Genomic DNA, 22393 nt, shown 5'->3' with positions numbered 1-22393 from the left:
GTTTTCACAGTGTATCAGGATGCTGCCACGTGTGGATGGGGTTTCACAGTATATTAGGATCCTGCCACGTGTGTATGGGGTTTTCACAGTGTATCAGGATCCTGCCAGGTGTGTATGTTGGTTTCACAGTGTATCAGGATCCTGCCAGTTATGTATGTGGGTTTCACAGTTTATCAGCGTCCTGCCTGGTCTGGATGGGGTTTCACAGTGTTTCAGGATTCTGCCACTTGTGTGTGGGGTTTTCACAGTGTATCAGGATACTTCCTGGTGTGTATGGGGGTTTCACAGTTCATCAGGATCCTGCCACGTGTGTATGGGGTTTTCACAGTGTATCAGGATCCTGCCAGGTGTGTATGGGGGTTTCACAATTTATCAGGATCCTGCCAGTTGTGGATGGGGTTTTCAAAGTGTATCAGTATCCTGCCAGGTGTGTATGGTGTTTTCACAGTGTATCAGGTTCCTGCCAGGTTTGTATGGGGTGTTCCCAGTGTATCAGGATCCTGACAGGTGTGTATGGGGTTTTCACAGCGTATCAGGGTCCTGCCAGGTGTGGATGGGATTTTCACATGTGTATCAGGATCCTGCCAGGTTTGTATGGGGTTTTCACAGTGTATCAGGATTCTGCCAATTGAGTACGGGGATTCACAGTGTATCAGGGCCCTGCAAGGTGTGTTTGGGGTTTTCACAGTGCATCAGGATCCTGCCAGATGTGTCTGGGGTTTCACAGTGTATCAGGATCCTGCCAGGTGTATATGGGGTTTCACAGTGTATCAGGATCCTGCCAGATGTGTAGGGGGGTTTCACAGTGGATCAGGATACTGCCAGGTGTGTATGTGGTTTCACAGTGGATCAGGATACTGCCAGGTGTGTATGGGGTTTCACACTGGATCAGGATCCTGCCAGGAGTGTATGGGGTTTTCACAGTGTATCAGGGTCCTTCCAGGTGTGTATGGGGGTTTCACAGTGATTCAGGATCCTGCCAGTTGTGTATGGGGTTTTCACAGTGTATCAGGATACTGCCAGGTGTGTATGTGGTTTCACAGTGGATCAGGATACTGCCAGGTGTGTATGGGGTTTCACACTGGATCAGGATCCTGCCAGGAGTGTATGGGGTTTTCACAGTGTATCAGGGTCCTGCCAGGTGTGTATGGGGTTTTCACAGTGTATCAGGGTCCTGCCAGGTGTGTATGGGATTTTCACAGTTTATCAACGTCCTGCCAGGTGTGTATGGAGTTTTCACAGTGGATCAGGATCCTGCCAGGTGTGTATGGGGGTTTCACAATGTTTCAGGATCCTGCCACGTGTGTATGGTGTTTCACAGTGTATCATGATTCTGCCAGGTGTGTGTGGGGTTTCACAGTGTATCAGGATCCTGCCAGATGTGAATGGGGTTTCACTGTGCATCAGGATCCTGCCAGATGTGATTGGGGTTTCACTGTGCATCAGGAATCTGCCAGGTTTGTCAGGGGTTTTCACCGTGTATCAGGCTCCTGCCGGGTGTGTATGGGGGTTTCACAGTGTATCAGTATCCTGCCAGTTGTGTATGGGTTTTCACAGTATATCAGGATCCTGCCAGGTGTGTATGGGGTTTTTAGTGTTTATCAGGATTCTTCCAGGTGTGTATGGGGGTTTCACATTTTATCAGCATCCTGCCAGGTGTGCAGAGGGTTTTCAAAGTGTATCAGTATCCTGCCAGGTGTGTATGGTGTTTTCACAGTGTATCAGGTTCCTGCCAGGTTTGTATGGGGTGTTCCCAGTGTATCAGGATCCTGACAGGTGTGTATGGGGTTTTCACAGCGTATCAGGGTCCTGCCAGGTGTGGATGGGATTTTCACATGTGTATCAGGATCCTGCCAGGTTTGTATGGGGTTTTCACAGTGTATCAGGGTCCTGCCAGGTGTGGTTGGGGTTTTCACATGTGTATCAGGATCCTGCCAGGTTTGTCTGGGGTTTCACAGTGTATCAGGATTCTGCCAATTGAGTACGGGGATTCACAGTGCATCAGGGTCCTGCCAGGTGCATATGGGGATTTCACAGTGTATCAGGGCCCTGCAAGGTGTGTTTGGGGTTTTCACAGTGCATCAGGATCCTGCCAGATGTGTCTGGGGTTTCACAGTGTATCAGGATCCTGCCAGGTGTGTATGGGGTTTCACAGTGCATCAGGATCCTGCCAGATGTGTATGGGGGTTTCACAGTGGATCAGGATCCTGCCAGTTGTGTATGGGATTTTCACAGTGTATCAGGATACTGCCAGGTGTGTATGTGGTTTCACAGTGGATCAGGATACTGCCAGGTGTGTATGGGGTTTCACACTGGATCAGGATCCTGCCAGGAGTGTGTGGGGTTTTCACAGTGTATCAGGGTCCTTCCAGGTGTGTATGGGGGTTTCACAGTGGATCAGGATCCTGCCAGTTGTGGAAGGGGTTTTCACAGTGTATCAGGATACTGCCAGGTGTGTATGTGGTTTCACAGTGGATCAGGATACTGCCAGGTGTGTATGGGGTTTCACACTGGATCAGGATCCTGCCAGGAGTGTATGGGGTTTTCACAGTGTATCAGGGTCCTGCCAGGTGTGTATGGGGTTTTCACAGTGTATCAGGGTCCTGCCAGGTGTGTATGGGATTTTCACAGTTTATCAGCGTCCTGCCAGGTGTGTATGGAGTTTTCACAGTGGATCAGGATGCTGCCAGGTGTGTATGGGGGTTTCACAGTGTTTCAGGATCCTGCCACGTGTGTATGGGGTTTCACAGTGTATCAGGATTCTGCCAGGTGTGTATGGGGTATCACAGTGTATCAGGATCCTGCCAGGTGTGTATGGAGTTTCACAGTGAATCAGGATCCTGCCAGATATGAATGGGGTTTCACTGTGCATAAAGATCCTGCCAGATGTGATTGGGGTTTCACTGTGCATCAGGAATCTGACAGGTTTGTAAGGGGTTTTCACCGTGTATCAGGCTCCTGCCGGTTGTGTATGGAGTTTTCACAGTGGATCAGGATGCTGCCAGGTGTGTATGGGGGTTTCACAGTGTTTCAGGATCCTGCCACGTGTGTATGGGGTTTCACAGTGTATCAGGATTCTGCCAGGTGTGTATGGGGTATCACAGTGTATCAGGATCCTGCCAGGTGTGTATGGAGTTTCACAGTGAATCAGGATCCTGCCAGATATGAATGGGGTTTCACTGTGCATAAAGATCCTGCCAGATGTGATTGGGGTTTCACTGTGCATCAGGAATCTGACAGGTTTGTAAGGGGTTTTCACCGTGTATCAGGCTCCTGCCGGTTGTGTATAGGGGTTTCACAGTGTATCAGTATCCTGCCAGTTGTGTCTGGGTTTTCACAGTATATCAGGATCCTGCCAGGTGTGTATGGGGTTTTCAGAGTTTATCAGGATTCTGCCAGGTGTGTATGGGGGTTTCACAGTTTATCAGCATCCTGCCAGGTGTGTATGGGGGTTTCACAGTTGATCAGCATCCTGCCAGGTGTGCATAGGGTTTTCACAGTGGATCATTATCCTGCCATGTGTGTATGGGGTTTTCACAGTGGATCAGGATCCGGCCAGGTATGTATGGGGTTTACACAGTGGCTCAGGTTCCTGCCAGGTGTGTATGAGGTTTTCACAGTGTATCAGGATGCTGCCACGTGTGTATGGGGTTTCACAGTATATTAGGATCCTGCCACGTGTGTATGGGGTTTTCACAGTGTATCAGGATCCTGCCAGGTGTGTATGTTGGTTTCACAGTGGATCAGGATCCTGCCAGTTATGTATGTGGGTTTCACAGTTTATCAGCATCCTGCCTGGTCTGGATGGGGTTTCACAGTGGTTCAGGATCCTGCCACGTGTGTATGTGGTTACACAGTGGATCAGGATACTGCCAGGTGTGTATGGGGGTTTCACACTGGATCAGGATCCTGCCAGGTGTGTATGTGGTTTCACAGTGGATCAGGATACTGCCAGGTGTGTATGGGGGTTTCACACTGGATCAGGATCCTGCCAGGAGTGTCTGGGGTTTTCACAGTGTATCAGGGTCCTGCCAGCTGTGTATGGGGTTTTCACAGTGTATCAGGATCCTGCCAGGTGTCTATGGGGTTTTCAAAGTGTATCAGTATCCTGCCAGGTGTGTATGGTGTTTTCACAGTGTATCAGGTTCCTGCCAGGTTTGTATGGGGTGTTCCCAGTGTATCAGGATCCTGACAGGTGTGTATGGGGTTTTCACAGTGTATCAGGGTCCTGCCACGTGTGTGTGGGGTTTTCACAGTGTATCAGGATCCTTCCTGGTGTGTATGGGGGTTTCACAGTTCATCAGGATCCAGCCACGTGTGTATGGGGTTTTCACAGTGTATCAGGATCCTGCCAGGTGTGTATGGGGGTTTCACAATTTATCAGGATCCTGCCAGTTGTGTATGGGGTTTTCACAGTGTATCAGGATCCTGCCAGGTGTGTATGGGGTTTTCAAAGTGTATCAGTATCCTGCCAGGTGTGCATGGTGTTTTCACAGTGTATCAGGTTCCTGCCAGGTTTGTATGGGGTGTTCCCAGTGTATCAGGATCCTGACAGGTGTGTATGGGGTTTTCACAGTGTATCAGTGTCCTGCCAGATGTGGATGGGGTTTTCACATGAGTATCAGGATCCTGCAAGGTTTGTATGGGGTTTTCACAGAGTATCAGGATTCTGCCAATTGAGTACGGGGATTCACAGTGTATCAGGGTCCTGCCAGGTGCATATGGGGATTTCACAGTGTATCAGGGCCCTGCAAGGTGTGTTTGGGGTTTTCACAGTGCATCAGGATCCTGCCAGATGTGTCTGGGGTTTCACAGTGTATCAGGATCCTGCCAGGTGTGTATGGGGTTTCACAGTGTATCAGCATCCTGCCAGATGTGTATGGGGGTTTCACAGTGGATCAGGATCCTGCCAGTTGTGTATGGGGTTTTCACAGTGTATCAGGATACTGCCAGAGGTGTATGTGGTTTCACAGTGGATCAGGATACTGCCAGGTGTGTATGGGGTTTCACACTTGATCAGGATCCTGCCAGGAGTGTATGGGGTTTTCACAGTGTATCAGGGTCCTTCCAGGTGTGTATGGGGGTTTCACAGTGGATCAGGATCGTGCCAGTTGTGTATGGGGTTTTCACAGTGTATCAGGATACTGCCAGGTGTGTATGTGGTTTCACAGTGGATCAGGATACTGCCAGGTGTGTATGCGGTTTCACACTGGATCAGGATCCTGCCAGGAGTGTATGGGGTTTTCACAGTGTATCAGGGTCCTGCCAGGTGTGTATGGGGTTTTCACAGTGTATCAGGATCCTGCCAGGTGTGTATGGGGTTTTCAAAGTGTATCAGTATCCTGCCAGGTGTGTATGGTGTTTTCACAGTGTATCAGGTTCCTGCCAGGTTTGTATGGGGTGTTCCCAGTGTATCAGGATCCTGACAGGTGTGTATGGGGTTTTCACAGTGTATCAGGGTCCTGCCAGGTGTGGATGGGGTTTTCACATGTGTATCAGGATCCTGCCAGGTTTGTATGGGATTTTCACAGTGTATCAGGATTCTGCCAATTGAGTACGGGGATTCACAGTGTATCAGGGTCCTGCCAGGTGCATATGGGGATTTCACAGTGTATCAGGGCCCAGCAAGGTGTGTTTGGGGTTTTCACAGTGCATCAGGATCCTGCCAGATGTGTCTGGGGTTTCACAGTGTATCAGGATCCTGCCAGGTGTGTATGGGGTTTCACAGTGTATCAGCATCCTGCCAGATGTGTATGGGGGTTTCACAGTGGATCAGGATCCTGCCAGTTGTGTATGGGGTTTTCACAGTGTATCAGGATACTGCCAGATGTGTATGTGGTTTCACAGTGGATCAGGATACTGCCAGGTGTGTATGGGGTTTCACACTTGATCAGGATCCTGCCAGGAGTGTATGGGGTTTTCAGAGTGTATCAGGGTCCTTCCAGGTGTGTATGGGGGTTTCACAGTGGATCAGGATCGTACCAGTTGTGTACGGGGTTTTCACAGTGTATCAGGATACTGCCAGGTGTGTATGTGGTTTCACAGTGGATCGGGATACTGCCAGGTGTGTATGGGGTTTCACACTGGATCAGGATCCTGCCAGGAGTGTATGGGGTTTTCACAGTGTATCAGGGTCCTGCCAGGTGTGTATGGGGTTTTCACAGTGTATCAGGGTCCTGCCAGGTGTGTATGGGATTTTCACAGTTTATCAGCGTCCTGCCAGGTGTGTATGGAGTCTTCACAGTGGATCAGGATCCTGCCAGGTGTGTATGGGGGTTTCACAGTGTTTCAGGATCCTGCCACGTGTGTATGGGGTTTCACAGTGTATCAGGATTCTGCCAGGTGAGTATGGGGTTTCACAATGTATCAGGATACTGCCACGTGTGTATGGGGTTTCACATTGGGTCAGGATCCTGCCACGTGTGTGTGGTGTTTTCACAGTGCATCAGGATCCTGCCAGATGTGTTTGGGGATTTCACATTGCATCTGGATCCTTCCAGATGTAATGGGGGTTGCACAGTGTATCAGAATCCTGCCAGAAGTGTATGGGGTTTCAGAGTGTATTAGGATCCTGCCAGGTGTGCATTGGGTTTTCACAGTGTATCAGGATGCTTCCAGGTGTGTTTGAATTTTCACAGTGTATCAGGATCCTGCCAGATGTGTATGGGGTTTCACAGTGGATCAGGATCCTGCCAGGTGTGTACGGGGTTTTCATAGTGTATCAGGATCCTGACAGGTGTGTATGGGGTTTTCACAGTGTATCGGGATCCTGCCAGGTGTGTATGGGGGTTTCATAGTGTAACAGGATCCTGTCAGGTGTGTATGGGGTTTTCACAGTGTATCAGGTTCCTGCCAGGTGTGTATGGGGTTTCACAGTGGATCATGATCCAGCCAGGAGTGCATGTGGTTTTCACAGTGTTCGGGATCCTGCTAGGTGTGTATGGCTTTTCACAGTGGATCAGGATCCTGCCTGGAGTGCATGGGGTTTTCACAGTGTATCAGGATCCTGCCAGGTGTGTGTGGGGTATCATAGTGTATCAGGACCAGACAGGTGTGTACGGGGTTTTCACAGTGTATCAGGATCCTGCCAGGTGTGTATGGGGTTTCACAGTGTATCAGGATCCTGCCAGGTGTGTATGGGGTTTTCACAGTGTATCAGGGTCCTGCCAGGTGTGTATGGGGTATTCACAGTGTATCAGGTTCCTACCAGGTGTGTATGAGGGTTTCACAGAGCATCAGGATCCTGCCAGGTGTGTATGGGGTTTTCACAGTGTATCAGGGTCCTGCCAGGTGTGTATGGGATTTCACAGTGTAACAGGATCCTGCCCGGGGTGTATGGGGTTTTCACAGTGTATCAGGTTCCTGCCAGGTGTGTATGGGGATTTCACAGTGTATCAGGATCCTGCCAGTTGTGTATGGGGATTTCACAGTGTATCAGGGTCCTGCCAGGTGTGTATGGGGTTTTCACAGTGTATCAGGATCCTGCCAGGTGTGAATGGGATTTTCAGAGTGTATCAGGATCCTCCCAGGTGTGTATGAGGTTTACACAGTGTCTCAGGGTCCCGCCAGGTGTGTATGGGGTTTTCCCAGTGCATCAGGATCCTGCCAGGTGTGTCTGGGGTTTTCACAGTGTATCAGGGTCCTGCCAGGTGTGTTTGGGGTTTTCACAAGTGTATCAGGATCCTGCCAGGTGTGTATGGGGTTTTCACAGTGTATCAGTATTCCGTCCAGGTGTGTATGGGGTTTTCACAGTGTATCGGGATCCTGCCAGGTGTGTATGGGGTTTTACAGTGGATCAGGATCCTGCCAGGTGTGTATGGGGTTTTCATAGTGTATCAGGATCCTGACAGGTGTGCATGGGGTTTTCACAGTGTATCGGGATCCTACCAGGTGTGTATGGGGGTTTCATAGTGTCACAGGATCCTGCCAGGTGTGTATGGGGTTTTCACAGAGTATCAGTGTCCTGCCAGGTGTGTATGGGGATTTCCCAGTGCATCAGGATCCTGCCAGGTGTGTATGGGGCATTGACATTGCTTCAGGTTCCTGCCAGGTGTGTATGGGTTATCACCGTGGATCATGATCCAGCCAGGAGTGCATGTGGTTTTCACAGAGTATCAGGATCCTGCCATTGCGTATGGCGTTTCACAGTGGATCAGGATCCTGCCTGGAGTGCATGGGGTTTTCACAGTGTATCAGGATCCTGCCAGGTGTGTATGGGATTTCAAAGTGTATCAGGACCAGACAGGTGTGTACGGGGTTTTCACAGTGTATCAGGATCCTGCCAGGTGTGTATGGGGTTTCACAGTGTATCAGGATCCTGCCAGGTGTGTATGGGGTTTTCACAGTGTATCAGGGTCCTGCCAGGTGTGTATGGGGTTTTCACGGTGTATCAGGTTCCTACCAGGTGTGTATGAGAGTTTCACAGAGCATCAGGATCCTGCCAGGTGTGTATGGGATTTTCACAGTGTATCAGGGTCCTGCCAGGTGTGTATGGGATTTCACAGTGTAACAGGTTCCTGCCAGGTGTGTATTGGGTTTTCACAGTGTATCAGGTACCTGCCAGGTGTGTATGGGGTTTTCACAGTGTATCAGGATCCTGCCAGTTGTGTGTGGGGATTTCACAGTGTATCAGGGTCCTGCCAGGTGTGTATGGGGTTTTCACAGTGTATCAGGATCCTGCCAGGTGTGAATGGGGTTTTCAGAGTGTATCAGGATCCTCCCAGGAGTGTATGAGGTTTACACAGTGTATCAGGGTCCCGCCAGGTGTGTATGGGGTTTCCCCAGTGTATCAGGATCCTGCCAGGTGTGTATGGGGTTTTCACAGTGTATCAGGGTCCTGCCAAATGTGTATGGGGATTTCACAAGTGTATCAGTATCCTGCCAGGTGTGTATGGGGTTTTATCAGTGTATCAAGGTCTTGCCAGGTGTGTATGGGGGTTTCACAGTGTTTCGGGATTCTGCCAGGTGTGTACGGGGTTTTACAGTGTATCAGGGTCCTGCCAGCTGTGTATGGGGTGTTCACAGTGTATCAGGACCCTGCCAGGTGTGTATGGGGTTTTCACAGAGTCTCAGGGTCCGGCCAGGTGTGTATGACGTTTTCACAAATGTATCAGGATCCTGCAAGTTGTGTATGGCGTTTCACAGTGGATCAGGATCCTGCCTGGAGTGCATGGGGTTTTCACAGTGTATTAGGATCCTGCCAGGTGTGTATGGGGTTTCACAGTGTATCAGGACCAGACAGGTGTGTACGGGGTTTTCACAGTGTATCAGGATACTGCCAGGTGTGTATGGGGTTTCACAGTGTATCAGGATGCTGCCAGGTGTGTATGGGGTTTTCACAGTGCATCAGGGTCCTTCCAGGTGTGTATGGGGTTTTCACAGTGTATCAGTTTCCTACCAAGTGTGTATGAGGGTTTCACAGAGCATCTGGATCCTGCCAGGTGTGTATGGGGTTTTCACAGTGTATCAGGGTCCTGCCAGGTGTGTATGGGATTTCACAGTGTAACAGGATCCTGCCAGGTGTGTATGGGGTTTTCACAGTGTATCAGGGTCCTGCCAGGTGTGTATGGGATTTTCACAGTTTATCAGCGTCCTGCCAGGTGTGTATGGAGTCTTCACAGTGGATCAGGATCCTGCCAGGTGTGTATGGGGGTTTCACAGTGTTTCAGGATCCTGCCACGTGTGTATGGGGTTTCACAGTGTATCAGGATTCTGCCAGGTGAGTATGGGGTTTCACAATGTATCAGGATACTGCCACGTGTGTATGGGGTTTCACATTGGGTCAGGATCCTGCCACGTGTGTGTGGTGTTTTCACAGTGCATCAGGATCCTGCCAGATGTGTTTGGGGATTTCACATTGCATCTGGATCCTTCCAGATGTAATGGGGGTTGCACAGTGTATCAGAATCCTCCCAGAAGTGTATGGGGTTTCAGAGTGTATTAGGATCCTGCCAGGTGTGCATTGGGTTTTCACAGTGTATCAGGATGCTTCCAGGTGTGTTTGAATTTTCACAGTGTATCAGGATCCTGCCAGATGTGTATGGGGTTTCACAGTGGATCAGGATCCTGCCAGGTGTGTACGGGGTTTTCATAGTGTATCAGGATCCTGACAGGTGTGTATGGGGTTTTCACAGTGTATCGGGATCCTGCCAGGTGTGTATGGGGGTTTCATAGTGTAACAGGATCCTGTCAGGTGTGTATGGGGTTTTCACAGTGTATCAGGTTCCTGCCAGGTGTGTATGGGGTTTCACAGTGGATCATGATCCAGCCAGGAGTGCATGTGGTTTTCACAGTGTTCGGGATCCTGCTAGGTGTGTATGGCTTTTCACAGTGGATCAGGATCCTGCCTGGAGTGCATGGGGTTTTCACAGTGTATCAGGATCCTGCCAGGTGTGTGTGGGGTATCATAGTGTATCAGGACCAGACAGGTGTGTACGGGGTTTTCACAGTGTATCAGGATCCTGCCAGGTGTGTATGGGGTTTCACAGTGTATCAGGATCCTGCCAGGTGTGTATGGGGTTTTCACAGTGTATCAGGGTCCTGCCAGGTGTGTATGGGGTATTCACAGTGTATCAGGTTCCTACCAGGTGTGTATGAGGGTTTCACAGAGCATCAGGATCCTGCCAGGTGTGTATGGGGTTTTCACAGTGTATCAGGGTCCTGCCAGGTGTGTATGGGATTTCACAGTGTAACAGGATCCTGCCCGGGGTGTATGGGGTTTTCACAGTGTATCAGGTTCCTGCCAGGTGTGTATGGGGATTTCACAGTGTATCAGGATCCTGCCAGTTGTGTATGGGGATTTCACAGTGTATCAGGGTCCTGCCAGGTGTGTATGGGGTTTTCACAGTGTATCAGAATCCTGCCAGGTGTGAATGGGATTTTCAGAGTGTATCAGGATCCTCCCAGGTGTGTATGAGGTTTACACAGTGTCTCAGGGTCCCGCCAGGTGTGTATGGGGTTTTCCCAGTGCATCAGGATCCTGCCAGGTGTGTCGGGGTTTTCACAGTGTATCAGGGTCCTGCCAGGTGTGTTTGGGGTTTTCACAAGTGTATCAGGATCCTGCCAGGTGTGTATGGGGTTTTCACAGTGTATCAGTATTCCGTCCAGGTGTGTATGGGGTTTTCACAGTGTATCGGGATCCTGCCAGGTGTGTATGGGGTTTTACAGTGGATCAGGATCCTGCCAGGTGTGTATGGGGTTTTCATAGTGTATCAGGATCCTGACAGGTGTGCATGGGGTTTTCACAGTGTATCGGGATCCTACCAGGTGTGTATGGGGGTTTCATAGTGTCACAGGATCCTGCCAGGTGTGTATGGGGTTTTCACAGAGTATCAGTGTCCTGCCAGGTGTGTATGGGGATTTCCCAGTGCATCAGGATCCTGCCAGGTGTGTATGGGGCATTGACATTGCTTCAGGTTCCTGCCAGGTGTGTATGGGTTATCACCGTGGATCATGATCCAGCCAGGAGTGCATGTGGTTTTCACAGAGTATCAGGATCCTGCCATTGCGTATGGCGTTTCACAGTGGATCAGGATCCTGCCTGGAGTGCATGGGGTTTTCACAGTGTATCAGGATCCTGCCAGGTGTGTATGGGATTTCAAAGTGTATCAGGACCAGACAGGTGTGTACGGGGTTTTCACAGTGTATCAGGATCCTGCCAGGTGTGTATGGGGTTTCACAGTGTATCAGGATCCTGCCAGGTGTGTATGGGGTTTTCACAGTGTATCAGGGTCCTGCCAGGTGTGTATGGGGTTTTCACGGTGTATCAGGTTCCTACCAGGTGTGTATGAGAGTTTCACAGAGCATCAGGATCCTGCCAGGTGTGTATGGGATTTTCACAGTGTATCAGGGTCCTGCCAGGTGTGTATGGGATTTCACAGTGTAACAGGTTCCTGCCAGGTGTGTATTGGGTTTTCACAGTGTATCAGGTACCTGCCAGGTGTGTATGGGGTTTTCACAGTGTATCAGGATCCTGCCAGTTGTGTGTGGGGATTTCACAGTGTATCAGGGTCCTGCCAGGTGTGTATGGGGTTTTCACAGTGTATCAGGATCCTGCCAGGTGTGAATGGGGTTTTCAGAGTGTATCAGGATCCTCCCAGGAGTGTATGAGGTTTACACAGTGTATCAGGGTCCCGCCAGGTGTGTATGGGGTTTCCCCAGTGTATCAGGATCCTGCCAGGTGTGTATGGGGTTTTCACAGTGTATCAGGGTCCTGCCAAATGTGTATGGGGATTTCACAAGTGTATCAGTATCCTGCCAGGTGTGTATGGGGTTTTATCAGTGTATCAAGGTCTTGCCAGGTGTGTATGGGGGTTTCACAGTGTTTCGGGATTCTGCCAGGTGTGTACGGGGTTTTACAGTGTATCAGGGTCCTGCCAGCTGTGTATGGGGTGTTCACAGTGTATCAGGACCCTGCCAGGTGTGTATGGGGTTTTCACAGAGTCTCAGGGTCCGGCCAGGTGTGTATGACGTTTTCACAAATGTATCAGGATCCTGCAAGTTGTGTATGGCGTTTCACAGTGGATCAGGATCCTGCCTGGAGTGCATGGGGTTTTCACAGTGTATTAGGATCCTGCCAGGTGTGTATGGGGTTTCACAGTGTATCAGGACCAGACAGGTGTGTACGGGGTTTTCACAGTGTATCAGGATACTGCCAGGTGTGTATGGGGTTTCACAGTGTATCAGGATGCTGCCAGGTGTGTATGGGGTTTTCACAGTGCATCAGGGTCCTTCCAGGTGTGTATGGGGTTTTCACAGTGTATCAGTTTCCTACCAAGTGTGTATGAGGGTTTCACAGAGCATCTGGATCCTGCCAGGTGTGTATGGGGTTTTCACAGTGTATCAGGGTCCTGCCAGGTGTGTATGGGATTTCACAGTGTAACAGGATCCTGCCAGGTGTGTATGGGGTTTTCGCAGTGTATCAGGTTCCTGCCAGGTGTGTATGGGGTTTTCACAGTGTATCAGGATCCTGCCAGTTGTGTAAGGGGATTTCACAGTGTATCAGGGTCCTGCAAGGTGTGTATGCGGTTTTCACAGTGTATCAGGATCCTGCCAGGTGTGAATGGGTTTTTCAGAGTGTATCAGGATCCTCCCAGGTGTGTATGAGGTTTACACAGTGTATCAGTGTCCCGCCAGGTGTGTATGAGGTTATCCCAGTGTATCAGGATCCTGCCAGTTGTGTATGGGGTTTTCACAGTGTATCGGGATCCTGCCAGGTGTGTATGGGGTTTTACAGTGTATCAGGGTCCTGCCGGGTGTGTATGGGGTTTTCACAGTGTATCAGGACCCTGCCAGGTGTGTATGGGGTTTTCAGAGAGTCTCAGGGTCCGGCCAGGTGTGTATGGGATTTCACAAATGTATCAGGATCCTGCCAGCTGTGTATGGGGTTTTCACAGTGTATTAGGGTCCTGCCAGGTGTGTATGGTATTTTCACAGTGTATCGGGATCCTGCCTGGAGTGTATGCGGTTTCACAGTGTATCAGGGTCCTTACAGGAGTGTATGGGGTTTTCACAGTGTTTCAGGATCATGCCAGGTGTGTACGGGGATTCACAGTGTATCAGGGTCCTGCCAGGTGTCTATGGGGTTTTCACAGTGTTTCAGGATCCTGCCAGGTGTGTATGGGGTTTTCACAGTGTATCAGGTTCCTGCTGGATGTGTATGGGGTTTCACAGTGGACCAGGATCCTGCCAGGTGTGTATGGGGTTTTCATAGTTTATCAGGATCCTGACAGATGTGTATGGGGTTTTCACAGTGTATCGGGATCCTGCCAGGTGTGTATGGGGGTTTCGTCGTGTAACAGGATCCTGCCAGGTGTGTATGTTGGTTTCACAGTGTAACAGGGTCCTGCCAGGTGTGTATGGGGATTTCACAGTGCATCAGGATCCTGCCAGATGTGTATGGTGTTTTCACAGTGTATCAGGATGCTACCACGTGTGCATGGGGTTTCACAGTTTATTAGGATCCTGCCAGGTGTGTATGTTGGTTTCACAGTGTATCAGGATCCTGCCAGGTGTGTATGTGGGTTTCACAGTTTATCAGCATCCTGCCAGGTGTGTATGGGGTTTTCACAGTGGATCAGTATCCTGCCAGATGTGTGGTGGGGGTTTCACAGTGGATCAGGATCCTGCCAGTTGTGTATGGGGTTTTCACAGCATATCAGGATCCTGCCAGGTGTGTATGGGGTTTCACAGTGGATCAGGATACTGCCAGGTGTGTATGGGGTTTCACAGTGTATCAGGATCCTGCCAGGAGTGTATGGGGTTTTCACAGTGTATCAGTGTCCTGCCAGCTATGTACGGGGTTTTCACAGTGTATCAGGTTCCTGCCAGGAGGGTATGGGGTGAACACAGTGTATCAGTGTCCTGCCAGCTATGTACGGGGTTTTCACAGTGTATCAGGTCCTGCCAGGTGTGTATGGGGTTTCACAGTGTATCAGGATCCTGCCAGGTGTGTATGGGGTTTCACAGTGTATCAGGATCCTGCCAGATGTGAATGGGGTTTCACTGTGCATCAGGATCCTGACAGATGTGAATGGGGTTCCATCGTGCATCAGGAACCTGCCAGGTGTGTATGGGGTTTTCACAGTGTAACAGGCTCCTGCCGGGTGTGTATGGGGGGTTCACAGTGCATCAGGATCCTGCTAGTTGTGTATGGGGTTTCACAGTGTATCAGGATCCTACAAGGTGTGTATGAGGGTTTCACAGTGCATCAGGATCCTGCCAGGTGTGTATGGGGATTTCACAGTGTATCAGGGTCCTGCCAGGTGTGTATGGATTTTTCACACAGTAACAGTATCCTGCCAGGTGTGAATGGGGTTTTCACAGTGTATCAGGGTCCTGCCTGGTGTGCATGAGGTTTTCACAGTGTATCAGGATCCTGCGAGGTGTGTATGGGGTTTTCACAGTGTATCAGGTTCCTGCCAGTATTGTATGGGGTTTTCACAGTGTATCAGGATCCTGCCAGTTGTGAATTGGGTTTTCAGAGTGTATCAGAATCCTGCCAGATGTGTATGGGCTTTCCACAGTGTATCAGGGTCCCGCCAGGTGTGTATGTGGTTTTCCCAGTGTATCAGGATCCTACCAGGTGTCTATGGGGTTTTCACAGTGTATCAGGGTCCTGCCAGGTGTGTATGGGGTTTTCACAAGTGTATCAGGATCCTGCCACGTGTGTTTGGGGTTTTCTCAGTGTATCAGGGTCCTGCCAGGTGTGTATGGTGTTTTCACATTGTATCGGGATCCTGCCAGGTGTGTATGGGGTTTCACAGTGTATCAGGATCCTGCCAGGTGTGTATGGGGTTTTCACAGTGTATCAGGATCCTGCCAGGTGTGCATGGGGTTTTCACAGTGTATCAGGTTCCTGCCAGGTGTGTATGGTGTTTTCACAGTGTATCGGGATCCTGCCTGTTGTGTATGCGGTTTCACAGTGTATCAGGGTCCTTACAGATGTGCATGGGGTTTTCACAGTGTATCAGGATCATGCCAGGTGTGTACGGGGATTCACAGTGTATCAGGGTCCTGCCAGGTGGGCATGGGGTTTTCACAGAGTATCAGGATCCGGCCACGTGTGTATGGGGTTTCACAGTGTATCAGGATCCTGCCAGATGTGTATGGGGTTTCACAGTGTATCAGGTTCCTGCCAGGTGTGTATGGTGTTTTCACAGTGTATCGGGATCCTGCCACGTGTGTTTGGGGTTTTCTCAGTGTATCAGGGTCCTGCCAGGTGTGTATGGTGTTTTCACATTGTATCGGGATCCTGCCAGGTGTTTATGGGGTTTCACAGTGTATCAGGATCCTGCCAGGTGTGTATGGGGTTTTCACAGTGTATCAGGATCCTGCCAGGTGTGCATGGGGTTTTCACAGTGTATCAGGTTCCTGCCAGGTGTGTATGGTGTTTTCACAGTGTATCGGGATCCTGCCTGTTGTGTATGCGGTTTCACAGTGTATCAGGGTCCTTACAGATGTGCATGGGGTTTTCACAGTGTATCAGGATCATGCCAGGTGTTTACGGGGATTCACAGTGTATCAGGGTCCTGCCAGGTGGGCATGGGGTTTTCACAGAGTATCAGGATCCGGCCACGTGTGTATGGGGTTTCACAGTGTATCAGGATCCTGCCAGATGTGTATGGGGTTTCACAGTGTATCAGGATCCTGCCAGATGTGTATGGGGGTTTCACAGTGGATCAGGATCCTGCCAGTTGTGTTTGGGATTTTCACAGTGTATCAGGATCTGCCAGTTGAATATGTGGTTTCACAGTGGATCAGGATACTGCCAGTTGTGTATGGGGTTTCACACTGGATCAGGATCCTGCCAGGAGTGTATGGGGTTTTCACAGTGTATCAGGGTGCTGCCAGGTGTGTATGGGGTTTTCACAGTGCATCAGGTTCCTGCTAGATGTGTATGGGGTTTCACAGTGGACCAGGATCCTGCCAGGTGTGTATGGGGTTTTCATAGTTTATCAGGATCCTGACAGATGTGTATGGGGTTTTCACAGTGTATCGGGATCCTGCCAGGTGTGTATGGGGGTTTCATCGTGTAACAGGATCCTGCCAGGTGTGTATCATGGTTTCACAGTGTATCAGGGTCCTGCCAGGTGTGTATGGGGATTTCACAGTGCATTAGGATCCTGCCAGATGTGTATGGGGATTTCACATTGCATCTGGATCCTTGCAGATGTGTATGGGGGTTGCACAGTGTATCAGAATCCTGCCAGAAGTGTATGGGATTTCAGAGTGCATTAGGATCCTGCCAGGTGTGCATTGGGTTTTCACAGTGTATCAGGATCCTTCCAGGTGTGTTTGAATTTTCACAGTGTATCAGGATCCAGCCAGATGTGTATGGGGTTTCACAGTGGATCAGGATCCTGCCAGGTGTGTATGGGGTTTTCATAGTGTATCAGGATCCTGACAGGTGTGTATGGGGTTTTCACAGTGTATCGGGATCCTGCCAGGTGTGTATGGGGGTTTCATAGTGTAACACGATCCTGCCAGGTATGTATGGGGTTTTCATAGAGTATCAGTGTCCTGCCAGGTGTGTGTGGGGATTTCCCAGTGCATCAGGATCCTGCCAGGTGTGTATGGGGCATTGACAGTGTATCAGGGTCCTGCCAGGTGTGTATGGGGTTTCACAGTGGATCATGATCCTGCCAGGAGTGCATGTGGTTTTCACAGTGTATCAGGATCCTTCCAGGTGTGTATGGCGTTCCACAGTGGATCAGGATTCTGCCTGGAGTGCATGGGGTTTTCACAGTGTATCAGGATCCTGCCAGGTGTGTATGGGGTTTCACACTGTATCAGGACCAGACAGTGGTGTACGGGGTTTTCACAGTATATCAGGGTCCTGTGAGGTGTGGATGGGGTTTCACAGTTTATCAGGTTCCTGCCAGGTGTGTATGGGGTTTTCACAGTGTATCAGGGTCCTGCCAGGTGTGTATGGGGTTTTCACAGTGTATCAGAATCCTACCAGGTGTGTATGAGGGTTTCACAGAGCATCAGGATCCTGCCAGGTGTGTATGGGGTTTTCACAGTGTATCAGGGTCCTGCCAGGTGTGTATGGGGTTTCACAGTGGATCATGATCCTGCCAGGAGTGCATGTGGTTTTCACAGTGTATCAGGATCCTGCCAGGTGTCTATGGGGTTTCACACTGTATCAGGACCAGACAGTTGTGTACGGGGTTTTCACAGTGTATCAGGGTCCTGTGAGGTGTGGATGGGGTTTCACAGTTTATCAGGTTCCTGCCAGGTGTGTATGGGGTTTGCACAGTGTATCAGGTTCCTGCCAGGTGTGTATGGGGTTTTCACAGTGTATCAGTGTCCTGCCAGGTGTGTATGGGGTTTTCACAGTGTGTCAGGATCCTACAAGGTGTGTATGAGGGTTTCACAGAGCATCAGGATCCTGCCAGGTGTGTATGGGGTTTTCACAGTGCATCAGTGTCCTGCCAGGTGTGTTTGGGTTTTACACAGTGTAACAGGATCCTGCCAGGTGTGATTGGGGTTTTCACAGTGTATCAGGGTCCTGCCAGTTGTGTATGGGGTTTTCACAGTGTATCAGGATCATGCCAGGTGCGTATAGGGTTTTCAAAGTGTATCAGGATCCTGCCAGGTGTGAATGGGGTTTTCTGAGTGTATCAGGATCCTCCCAGGTGTGTATGAGGTTTACACAGTGTATCAGGATCCTGCCAGGTGTGTATGGGTTTTTCACAGTGTATCAGGATCCTGCCAGGTGTGCATGGGCATTCACAGTGTATCAGGGTCCTGCCAGGTGTGTAAGGGGATTCACAGTGTATCAGGATCCTGCCAGATGTGTTTGGGGTTTTCACAGTGGATCAGGATCCTGCCAGTTGTGTATGGGGGTTTCACAGTGTATCAGGATCCTGCCAGGTGTGCATGGGCATTCACAGTGTATCAGGGTCCTGCCAGGTGTGTATGGGGTTTTCACAGTGTATCAGGATCCTGCCAGGTGTGTCAGGGGATTCACAGTGTATCAGAGTCCTGCCACTTGTGTATGGGCTTTTCACAGTGTATCAGGATCCTGCCAGGTGTGTATGGGGTTTCACAGTGTATCAAGACCCTGCCAGCTGTGTATGGGGGTTTCACAGTGGATCAGGATCCTGCCAGGTGCATATGGGGATTTCACAGTGTATCAGGGCCCAGAAAGATGTGTATGGGGATTTCACAGTGCATCAGGATCCTGCCAGATGTGTCTGGGGATTGACAGTGTATCAGGATCCTGCCAGATGTGTATGGGGTTTCACAGTGTATCAGGATCCTGCCAGATGTGTTTGGGGTTTTCACAGTGGATCAGGATCCTGCCAGTTGTGTATGGGGGTTTCACAGTGTATCAGGATCTGCCAGGTGAATATGTGGTTACACAGTGGATCAGGATACTGCCAGGTGTGTATGGGGTTTCACACTGGATCAGGATCCTGCCAGGACTGTATGGGGTTTTCACAGTGTATCAGGGTCCTGCCAGGTGTGTATGGGGTTTTCACAGTGTATCAGGTTCCTGCCAGGAGTGCATGGGGTTTTCACAGCGTATCAGTGTCCTGCCCGGTGTGTATGGGATTTTCACAGTTTATCAGCGTCCTGCCAGGTATGTATGGAGTTTTCACAGTGGATCAGGATCCTGCCAGGTGTGTATGGGGGTTTCACAGTGTATCAGTATCCTGCCAGATGTGAATGGGGTTTCACTGTGCATCAGGATCATGCCAGATGTGATTGGGGTTTCACTGTGCATCAGGAATCTGCCAGGTTTGTACGGGGTTTTCACAGTGTATCAGGCTCCTGCCGGGTGTGTATGGGGTTTTCACAGTGTATCAGTATCCTGCCAGGTTTGTAAGGGGTTTTCAGACGTTATCAGGATCCTGCCAGGTGTGTATGGGGGTTTCACAGTTTATCAGCATCCTGCCAGGTGTATCTGGGGGTTTCACAGTTTATCAGCATCCTGCCAGGTGTGTATGGGGTTTTCACAGTGGATCAGGATCCTGCCAGGTGTGTATGGGGTTTTCACAGTGGATCAGGATCCTGCCAGGTGTGTATGGGGTTTTCAGAGTGGTTCAGGTTCCTGCCAGGTGTGTGTGGGGTTTTCACAGTGGATCAGGATCCTGCCAGGTGTGTATGGGGTTTTCAGAGTGGTTCAGGTTCCTGCCAGGTGTGTATGGTGTTTTCACAGTGTATCAGGATGCTACCACGTGTGCATGGGGTTTCACAGTTTATTAGGATCCTGCCAGGTGTGTATGTTGGTTTCACAATGTATCAGGATCCTGCCAGGTGTGTATGTGGGTTTCACAGTTTATCAGCATCCTGCCAGGTGTGTATGGGGTTTTCACAGTGGATCAGTATCCTGCCAGATGTGTGGTGGGGGTTTCACAGTGGATCAGGATCCTGCCAGTTGTGTATGGGGTTTTCACAGCGTATCAGGATCCTGCCAGGTGTGTATGGGGTTTCACAGTGGATCAGGATACTGCCAGGTGTGTATGGGGTTTCACAGTGTATCAGGATCCTGCCAGGAGTGTATGGGGTTTTCACAGTGTATCAGTGTCCTGCCAGGAGGGTATGGGGTGAACACAGTGTATCAGTGTCCTGCCAGCTATGTACGGGGTTTTCACAGTGTATCAGGATCCTGTCAGGTGTGTATGGGGTTTCACAGTGTATCAGGATTCTGCCAGGTGTGTATGGGGTTTCACAGTGTATCAGGATCCTGCCAGATGTGAATGGGGTTTCACTGTGCATCAGGATCCTGACAGATGTGAATGGGGTTCCACCGTGCATCAGGAACCTGCCAGGTGTGTATGGGGTTTTCACAGTGTAACAGGCTCCTGTCGGGTGTGTATGGGGGGTTCACAGTGCATCAGGATCCTGCTAGTTGTGTATGGGGTTTCACAGTGTATCAGGATCCTACAAGGTGTGTATGAGGGTTTCACAGTGCATCAGGATCCTGCCAGGTGTGTATGGGGATTTCACAGTGCTTCAGGGTCCTGCCAGGTGTGTATGGATTTTTCACACTGTAACAGGATCCTGCCAGGTGTGAATGGGGTTTTCACAGTGTATCAGGGTCCTGCCTGGTGTGCATGAGGTTTTCACAGTGTATCAGTATCCTGCCAGGTGTGTATGGGGTTTTCACAGTGTATCAGGTTCCTGCCAGTATTGTATGGGGTTTTCACAGTGTATCAGGATCCTGCCAGTTGTGAATTGGGTTTTCAGAGTGTATCAGAATCCTGCCAGATGTGTATGGGCTTTCCACAGTGTATCAGGGTACCGCCAGGTGTGTATGTGGTTTTCCCAGTGTATCAGGAACCTACCAGGTGTGTATGGGGTTTTCACAGTGTATCAGGTTCCTGCCAGGTGTGTATGGGGTTTTCACAAGTGTATCAGGATCCTGCCACGTGTGTTTGGGGTTTTCACAGTGTATCAGGGTCCTGCCAGGTGTGTATGGTGTTTTCACATTGTATCGGGATCCTGCCAGGTGTGTATGGGGTTTCACAGTGTATCAGGATCCTGCCAGGTGTGTATGGGGTTTTCACAGTGTATCAGGATCCTGCCAGGTGTGCATGGGGTTTTCACAGTGTATCAGGTTCCTGCCAGGTGTGTATGGTGTTTTCACAGTGTATCGGGATCCTGCCTGTTGTGTATGTGGTTTTACAGTGTATCAGGGTCCTTACAGATGTGCATGGGGTTTTCACAGTGTATCAGGATCATGCAAGGTGTGTACGGGGATTCACAGTGTATCAGGGTCCTGCCAGGTGGGCATGGGGTTTTCACAGTGTATCAGGATCCTGCCACGTGTGTATGGGGTTTCACAGTGTATCAGGATCCTGCCAGATGTGTATGGGGTTTCACAGTGTATCAGTTTCCTGCCAGATGTGTATGGGGGTTTCACAGTGGATCAGGATCCTGCCAGTTGTGTTTGGGGTTTTCACAGTGTATCAGGATCTGCCAGTTGAATATGTGGTTTCACAGTGGATCAGGATACTGCCAGGTGTGTATGGGGTTTTCACAGTGTATCAGGGTGCTGCCAGGTGTGTCTGGGGTTTTCACAGTGCATCAGGTTCCTGCTAGATGTGTATGGGGTTTCACAGTGGACCAGGATCCTGCCAGGTGTGTATGGGGTTTCCATAGTTTATCAGGATCCTGACAGGTGTGTATGGGGTTTTCACAGTGTATCGGGATCCTGCCAGGTGTGTATGGGGGTTTCATCGTGTAACAGGATCCTGCCAGGTGTGTATGTTGGTTTCACAGTGTATCAGGGTCCTGCCAGGTGTGTATGGGGATTTCACAGTGCATCAGAATCCTGCTAGATGTGTATGGGGATTTCACATTGCATCTGGATCCTTCCAGATGTGTATGGGAGTTGCACAGTGTATCAGAATCCTGCCAGAAGTGTATGGGGTTTCAGAGTGCATTAGGATCCTGCCAGGTGTGCCTTGGGTTTTCAGAGTGTATCAGGATCCTTCCAGGTGTGTTTGAATTTTCACAGAGTATCAGGATCCAGCCAGATGTGTATTGGGTTTCACAGTGGATCAGGATCCTGCCAGGTGTGTATGGGGTTTTCATAGTGTATCAGGATCCTGACAGGTGTGTATGGGGTTTTCACAGTGTATCGGGATCCTGCCAGGTGTGTATGGGGGTTTCATAGTGTAACACGATCCTGCCAGGTATGTATGGGGTTTTCATAGAGTATCAGTATCCTGCCAGGTGTGTGTGGGGATTTCCCAGTGCATCAGGATCCTGCCAGGTGTGTATGGGGCATTGACAGTGTATCAGGGTCCTGCCAGGTGTGTATGGGGTTTCACAGTGGATCATGATCCTGCCAGGAGTGCATGTGGTTTTCACAGTGTATCAGGATCCTGCCAGGTGTGTATGGCGTTCCACAGTGGATCAGGATTCTGCCTGGAGTGCA

The sequence above is a fragment of the Heterodontus francisci genome, unplaced genomic scaffold, assembly GCF_036365525.1.
Source record: "Heterodontus francisci isolate sHetFra1 unplaced genomic scaffold, sHetFra1.hap1 HAP1_SCAFFOLD_49_1, whole genome shotgun sequence".
Taxonomy (NCBI): domain Eukaryota; kingdom Metazoa; phylum Chordata; class Chondrichthyes; order Heterodontiformes; family Heterodontidae; genus Heterodontus; species Heterodontus francisci.
This window is presented reverse-complemented; position numbering follows the sequence as displayed.